Source organism: Rhagoletis pomonella, unplaced genomic scaffold (assembly GCF_013731165.1).
Source record: "Rhagoletis pomonella isolate Grant_MI unplaced genomic scaffold, Rhpom_1.0 Rhpom_scaffold_00001, whole genome shotgun sequence".
In the NCBI taxonomy this organism is placed as follows: domain Eukaryota; kingdom Metazoa; phylum Arthropoda; class Insecta; order Diptera; family Tephritidae; genus Rhagoletis; species Rhagoletis pomonella.
The window spans coordinates 8,201,267-8,209,327 of NW_023458555.1; the positions used below are offsets into that span (position 1 = coordinate 8,201,267).

At 33.1% G+C, this 8,061-nt stretch overlaps 1 long non-coding RNA gene across 1 annotated transcript in view; it reads left to right on the forward strand.

Annotated features, from left to right (window-relative positions):
* The window catches only part of LOC118737925, a 10,419-nt gene extending 2,657 nt beyond the window's left edge, over positions 1–7,762 (forward strand). Inside the window, exon 2 of the long non-coding RNA XR_004992858.1 lies at positions 7,574–7,762. This is a non-coding gene — a long non-coding RNA (uncharacterized LOC118737925). The remainder of the gene's footprint in view (positions 1–7,573) is intronic.
* Positions 7,763–8,061: the final 299 nt, after the last annotated feature.

Consider the following 8,061-nt stretch of genomic DNA (forward strand, 5'->3'; position numbering starts at 1 on the left):
ATGAAGGTTAATAATTACTAGATTGGTGCTTAAATAAACATAACTTGCAGACCAGACAGACAAAATAAATTTGAATTTTGCAACTTATTTTATCCATGTGTAAACTTAATTTAAAAAATTTAAATTTAATTTGAAATTTATTTAAAAAAAATTTACAAAACAGTAAATTATAGGGATGTTAATTTAAAACATCTTTTTAAAATTATTCTTTAATTTATATATATATTTTTTTTAATTGCATTTGTTTAATATTTTTTGAAATTTATTTTAATTTGCTTGGCTTTATTTTTATTGTTTTAACTTTAGTTTAATTTTCTTTCTTTTTATTGTTTAAACTTTAGTTTAATTTTTGTTCTTTATTTTATTTTTTAAACTTTGCTTTATTGTTTTTAACTTTTTTTTTAATATTTTGACTTTAATTAAATTTTTTAATTATATGCATTTTGATTTTGTTAAAATTTTGAAAATTTTTGTATTTTCTTTTATTCCTTTTAATTTTTCTTAGCTTTTTTTTATTTTCTCAGCTTTAATTTGTTTTTAATTTTTCTTAGCTTTGAAATTGTTTTTCTTTTTTTAATTCTTCTTAGGTTTGATTTTTTTATATTTTTTTTTTTTAGCTTGGAATTGGTGTTTTTTTTTTTTTATTTTTTTTTAGTTTTTTTATATTTTTGTATTTGTTTTTTTTTTTTTTAATTTATTCATAGTTATTGTATATTTTTGTAGTTGTTTTTTTTTTAGATTTAGTTTTCATTTAAAATTTTTACTTTTGGTTTCAATTTTTTAGCAATGTTATTGAGCTATGTATGTACCAGCAACGCTAACTCCTAGCTATGCACACCCGCAAATTCTTGTTGCACATCGATGACGCGGGTTAGATTCCTGTTGAAGTCCGTGAAGTAATTTAGTTATCCTTTAGTGGAAATCGAAGTTATTACCACATTCACCCTTGCATGGACTAAAAAGTACCAGTTATCAGTTATAAACTTCTCCGCCTAGCATAGCAACAAAATGATAGTGTTTAATGCAACTACCATGTATGCTTGTGTGCGTGTGTGGTTTTATTTGCTTCCCTCTTGGATGTCCTTCCATGCGGTGGGAATTAATTTCGAAAGCACAGATGTGTGTTAGTCCTTGCGCAAACACACGAACATAAAATAAAGGCCATTCAGCCGAACAAATATCACACACACACATGCAAAGATACTGTCGGGTAAATGGAAAATGTGTGCATGACCGTCGTGTACGTGTGTGTGTGTGTGTGCGTGCATTGCTGTGTTATATCCCTGCACTTGTTGTCGCATCAATTGCAATTGAACACTTTGTCCACGACTGCGTGGCTGCGACTGGGGCTGCGGCTGTGGCTGCTGTTGCAACTACATATTTATGTATGTATGGCTGTTTGCCACGTTCTACGCGGCCGCAGTTGAGGTCGATTCTAGACGAGCTACAAACTTTGTATTGTTGCTATTGTTTTTGTCAAGTTGCGACAGCTGCATTGCAGTCATTTTTGTTGTTGCCTCAGTGGCTGTCAGTTGCCACACACATTATTATCATAAATAAGATTTTGCTGTTGCTGTGCAATGGCTTGTGGGGCGCTTTATTCATTATTATGTTTGTCTTTGTTGTTGTTGTTGGTGGATTTATGTTAATGCTTGATTTTGTTCTTGCTGCTGATTGTGCGCTGTGTGCTGTGTGCGGTGGCAAGCGCAATCGATCGCATTTATGCGTGGAAAAAGTAGATAATTGTTTTGGTGCGAATGTTTTTGGTTCGAGCTCTACTTTCCTTTTCTGTTTACCTTTCGTTTTAATGGCTATCTTCTAATCTGAATGACAACTTAAGCTCAGTTAGTATCCGGTATAAAATATGTGTCTTTCTTTTATGGAGAATTCTGTTGCCTTGCAATGGCGCAGTCCGTCCCGACATCGGTGAGAAGCAAAACAATGGCAAACTTTTCTACTAGACAACATTGGCTTCACCGAACCAGTGTCTTCGGTTATCTAATTAAGTTTATTTAATTTTTTTTTTTTTTTAATTAATATGTATGTATTTGCCATATTCTTATTTAAAAATTCCTTATTTGATGTTATTTTTTTATTTTTTTGGCATGAGTATTAATTTCATAAAAAGAGCAAAGAATAAAGTAGATTGGATCAAAGCGAAGAATTGACTTAATAAAATCAATATTAAAATTTATAGTTCTCAAATTTTTACTATAAAATTGAAAATTTATAGCACTGCAAACTACTACATCGCATATGAAAGAAATACTTGACCATGTGAAATACGAAAGAATACTTCTTCTCTTCTTATTTGGCACTACAACTGTTTGTTCTTTTGTTTCGAGACCAAAAAGCTTCTCCAATTGCCTCTTTCCTGTGCGATTTTGTGCAGACAGGTCCTTTTGCACTTGGTCCTTCCATTTTTTTTTTTGGGAAGAATACAAATTTTCGAAGTTCTTTAGGCTACTAGCCACGTATCGACCCGTTTAAAATACTAACGAGAGCACTTCAACTTGGTAGGAATCAAGTTCCACACAAAAACCAAACATCGAAATCGACAGAGACAGATCCTCATAAAAACTTACTGCCATTCGAAGGTGGCTATAAGTACTTATGGTTGGTTGATTGAGTGTCTAGTAATTCAATATGATCCTGTACAACTTCTCCTCTGCTTAGCTTTCGAGTGGTAAATGTCGGTAATTCTGCTTTTTAGTACACCGAGCGAGACGCCTCACTCCTACGCTTGGGTCACATTTAGTACCCTACTACTTCATAAGCTGTCTCACAGCTGTGACTTGCAAACGTTTGCTTGATCCGGTAAGCGAAAGGATAACTTCAGCCATCTGTAAAGACAGCCATGCCCTTCGAACACTGGGCCCCTCTTTTTGAAAACAGTCACTGCGCTTCTATATTAGATTGGAGTGTAACTAGGATGCCACTGTAGCCAGCCAATCCTTGTCTCTAATTTCCATCCGTTGTCTACATGTGTAAATCCGTTTCTTAACGTTGTTCTGTTTCCTCGAAATTTGGGACTGAAATGCCCAATACAATTCATATAAGGGTAACGCCAGAATTAAAGGCAAAGATCATTAAGGAGAAAATCAGGGTGCAGTTGAAGATGAAAATGAAATTGAAGATAAGAGATGAAGATGAATATAAAAATGGATATGAAGATAAGAGGAAGGTGAAGATCAACATGTAGATGAAGAAGAAGATGGAGATGAGATGTTTTAAGGTGAATATGAATCTGAAGACAAAGATGAAGCTGAAGATGGTAACGAAGATGATGATGAGGCTAAAGAATAATATAAAGATGAAAATAAAAATAAAGATAGAGATAAAAATAAAAATAAGGATAAAGATAAAAATAAAGATGACAATAAAAATAAAGATAAAGAGAAAATATTAAGGTAAGGATAAAAATAAAAATAACGATAAAGACATACATAGAAAAAAGATAAAGCTCATAATTTAGATTCAGACGAAGACTAAAAATTATAACTAAAGATATTAGCAAATATCTTGCAAACGTTCTCATACCTGGAATTTTTTCTATAAAGTTTCACTTTTTTCGCGCAAATGGACTATACGCGCTAAGTTGTTTGTTTTTTTTACATGATGCTACGATGCGAAGTTATTATTCTTCGGAATATTTTTAAATTTTAAATCAAAGCTTCGCCGATGTGAAAACGTTCGGATAAAATTTCGGTTCTTCAAAAAAAAAAAAAATAATAATAATGCCCGTTTGGCGTCGTTTCCTATTCTGAAAGTTGTATTTTACTCAAATTATTAAGCTTATAAAATTAGTTTCATCGCATTTGGTTACGATCACTGTCAAATGAGCCAAGTGTGAAGCAAAAGAAATTACTAGGCAACTCCTATGCCCAATTTGTTTTGCATAGAATTGTATTTCCGTCACTTTATGTAAATTGCAGTCAAATATAATTTGTAATGCTGATCGATTATGTCAAATTTCAAATGAATCCATAGGTACTAAATTTTAGAATTTCAAATTAAACTTTACTCTTCTTTTAAATTTCCAATTATGAAATTCTGCGCATATTTTTTGCTTAAAACATTACACATAAACATTTCACTACATACTAAAAATAAACTATGCATTTTTAGTGCTCGAAAAAATGTCCGAATCAATAATGACCCTTGCGCCGGATTTTCGCTCAAAATCAATAGGCCGCCCCACGCCACGCAGACGGAGTGCTTGTTCAAATGTATCGGAAAAAAGGACAAACAACACTAACAAAAAAGCATATATAAAATAATAAATCCAACGAGCCACGCAATTAATTAAAAAGTGAATACAATAAACTACAAAATAAATGAACGCATCGCATCAGCAGCAGCAGCAGCTAAAAGTTTGCGCATTCATCTGAAATTGACGCATTTTTTCACATCCATAATTTTACATGTATGAGCAAGCAAAAAATGCGCAATTTTCTCTCTTACTTCCATTACTTCCATTTGTATTTGCGTCTAATATGAAAGGCCATCAAGTAAACATGAGTTAATAGTTGGGGAAAAAATAATAAATGTACATATGTACATATGAGCCAAAAAACAAAATATCCGCGGATTTATTAAAGTTGCGCTGAATTGATGTGAATTGTGATTGTGAAAAAAATAAATGAAATGAAATAAAAGTCGAAGTTGTTGTGGTGGCGTGGCAATGTAAATTAATTGTGAAATGCGCGAATTTATATCCTGCAAACTTTTGCATTTGCACATTTCAATGTGTGTGTGTGTGTGTGTGTTTATACAATACACACACAAGAATACTTGTACGGGTGCAACACATGCATATCCGATGTGCAAACAAAGGAATGACCGCAAACAAAAAGTGTTGCTCAATATTCACAATGTTGTATTTATATAGTACTATGTACATGTGAAAATATTTATGCGCAAAAAAAAAAAAAATTCGAATACACAAACGCCTTCCCCCGCCTAACAAAAACTACAATAAAATGAGTTTTTATGCAAATAATAAATTTTTGTGCTGCAGCGCATAAATTTTCACACAAAAAACTATGTACATTTGAAAAGGTTATTGAAAAGTATCCTCGCACACGTAGCGCTGCATGTGCGCATGTGTGTGTGTGCGTGTGTGCGTGTGTGCAGACAAACCAACCACCATTTGAGTTGAAAGAAAACTCGTCGTTTATCTGGGAATTATGTCAGATAAAAAATGGCAAATTAATGTGGAACAGCTGAAGCGAATATATTTAATACTAGTTTGCTCTAACCCGCTTTGCTGAGTGTATGCAATTTCTGTGTGCTACATTAGGAGCGATTTATTTAAAAAAAAAACTCGACATATTTAAACGCAAAATATTAAAATTTTTTTAACTTTCAAAATATTTTCAAACCAAAACTTTCTTAAACCTCTTTTTTATGATACATTTTCATATAACGTCTGAGTTGAAGCTAAACTTGAGTTTTTAATAGGTGGCAATTCTCGTAAATTTAGTTTAGAAATGAAAGCTTTTCAAAACCATATCGATTGATACCCATATTATAATAATTCATTTAAATTAATTGAGTTAAATTTTTAAACAGTTGGCAAACCCTAGTAAAACACCTCAAAAGTATTTTAAATTTTCAAACTAAAGGTTTCTTAACAATCTTTCGTTTGACAGCCATATACTAATCTTGCCTAAATTTGACTTTTCAAACAGGCGGCAACCCTTTCCAAAATATTTTCAAACTACAACTATTTGAGGTATATTTTGCAGCAAAAATTATTAAAAGGGACATTACAAATAACAAGTAATTTTTAGCAAAAAAAAAACCGACTTAAAAAAAATATATATATATCTATATATTTCATAATTCAATGACCGGATCTAAACCAAATTAGTATGGGACCACCTCTGAGACACAAAATCGGTTGACGTGGTCCAAAGTTATGCGGTAACATACATAAAAAAAAAATAAATAAAAAAAAAATAAATAAAAATAAATAAAAAAAAAATATATCTATTCCGACGAACTGATAACCTCCTCCTTTTATGGAAGTCGGTTAAAAAAGGGAATTTCATTTAACACAATTATCGTTGCATAATTTATCAAAATTTAAGAATATCCGACACTTGCGTAATTAAACGTTCTGAAGATGTGATATGGAGTAAAATTAGGTATAAGTTTAAAAATTATAAGGAAAATTTTGAAATTTTTCTCTCGTTAACACATTCATGCACTGAGTAAGAAAAAATCTTCAATTGTAACTGGTGTTTAATGTAAAAAGCAAAACCAATTATCTGATGATGTGCTAAATAGTACATGTATATTAAATAACGGTTGCTTTTGAATCAAAAAAGTCAAGTCCCAGCAAAAAATCGGTAATAGCTTTTAGTGGTAAAGTGTTCTAGAAAGCAAATTTTTTCGCTTCTTTTAGGCATTTGCCGGTAACGCAAAATATAATGTCCTACAATATTTTATTTATTTCGCTTCTTCGTTTCATTTCGGGGGGAATGCAAAGTAGAATGCGTAGAAGTAGAAGTAGAAGAAGCGATTTTTCCCGATTTTCGTGGGTATTTTAACAGAGAATGTCTGGCATCACACTGCACCTGAAATGCAAAAAGGCGTAACGCCAGCGTAAACAAAATGGAAAAAGTCGTGACTAATATTTTCATTTATTTTTTGTTTCTTAAAATGTAATTTGATGAAATCCAAGATATAAATTAAAAAGAGAATTTTCAATTTTTTATTAGTTACGACTTTTTGTATTTCTACGATGATGTTTTTTTTTTGCATTTGAGGTGACTATATCGAGCCCTAACCGCCAAAATAACGTAAGCGACATTTTTTTCGAAATTTTATTTTTGATGCAGAAATGCATCTAGATGCTCTAGGAATATTTCTGCATCAAAAATAAAATTTTGAAAAAAATGTCGCTTACGTTATTTTGGCGGTTAGGGCTCGATATGTACATACGTACATATGCCCTTGATACCCAACATTTTTTGGTTTGGTTATTACAAATAAAATACTATTCTGAAGATAAAAATCTACAGCTAAAACGTACTAACTTGGGTCTTACACAACCGAAACGTAATTGTCCTTTTGGTTTTCTGCACCACATTCACTGAATGGGGTGTCGTAAAGCCATGCGCATGAAAATTTCATACAATTAAATTTGCGCTAAAATGCAAAGGCCATAAATAAAATAAAACAAAAACGAAATTAAATTATACGTCAGCCATTGTTTTTTATTTTATTCTTGCCACAAGAGATGAAAATATTCATGTCCAGGTTGTCTCGTGTTTACCCACGCCGCAGCTCGCCGACTGCCATTGTACACCGTTGTTGCGCCGTGCGGTTTAACAATTTTATAGCTTTTTTGATATGTATTAAAATTTCATATTCGTTTATAAATTAACGCGCAGCACTTTATGGCAGCGGACAGTCGAGTAGACTAACAAACGGACAATGGTTCGTAAGAACTCTGCTTACTTACTTACTTTTATTTATTTATTTTCACTCTGCTCTCCTCGTCGGAATCATTGTTTATAACTTCTACTTTTCCTTCTCTTTTGTGTGTTTTTTTGTTTTCCAGTATCCTGAACCGAATCGACCTTGGCCCGGCGGCACATCGCCCGCACCTAGTCCTGGGCCTGGTGGCCATCCGCATCCCCCAGCATCACCGCATCAATCACAGCATGGCGGCCCACCGCCCAGCAGTAGTCCTGGACATGCACCGAGTCCTTCGCCACAGCCATCGCAGGCGTCACCATCACCACATCAGGTAATTAATTTTCATCGTTATGCTGCGCGCACAAAAGCGGCACTTTACCTCCTCTCTTTTTCCTCTTAAATTCACACATGCAGTTTGTCTGTACGCCATACATACATACGTACATATGTATGTATATCTGTATATACGATTGAGCAAACTTCACAGTTGTAATAAAATGAATTTCATTTCCATCGACACTGCGTCGCTTAAACAAATTAAAGTGGAACATATTGTACCTCCCGCTCTGGATACGGGACATGTAAAAATTATAACAGCGCCAGGCGTCGCTTGCCGGCTGAGTAACAATA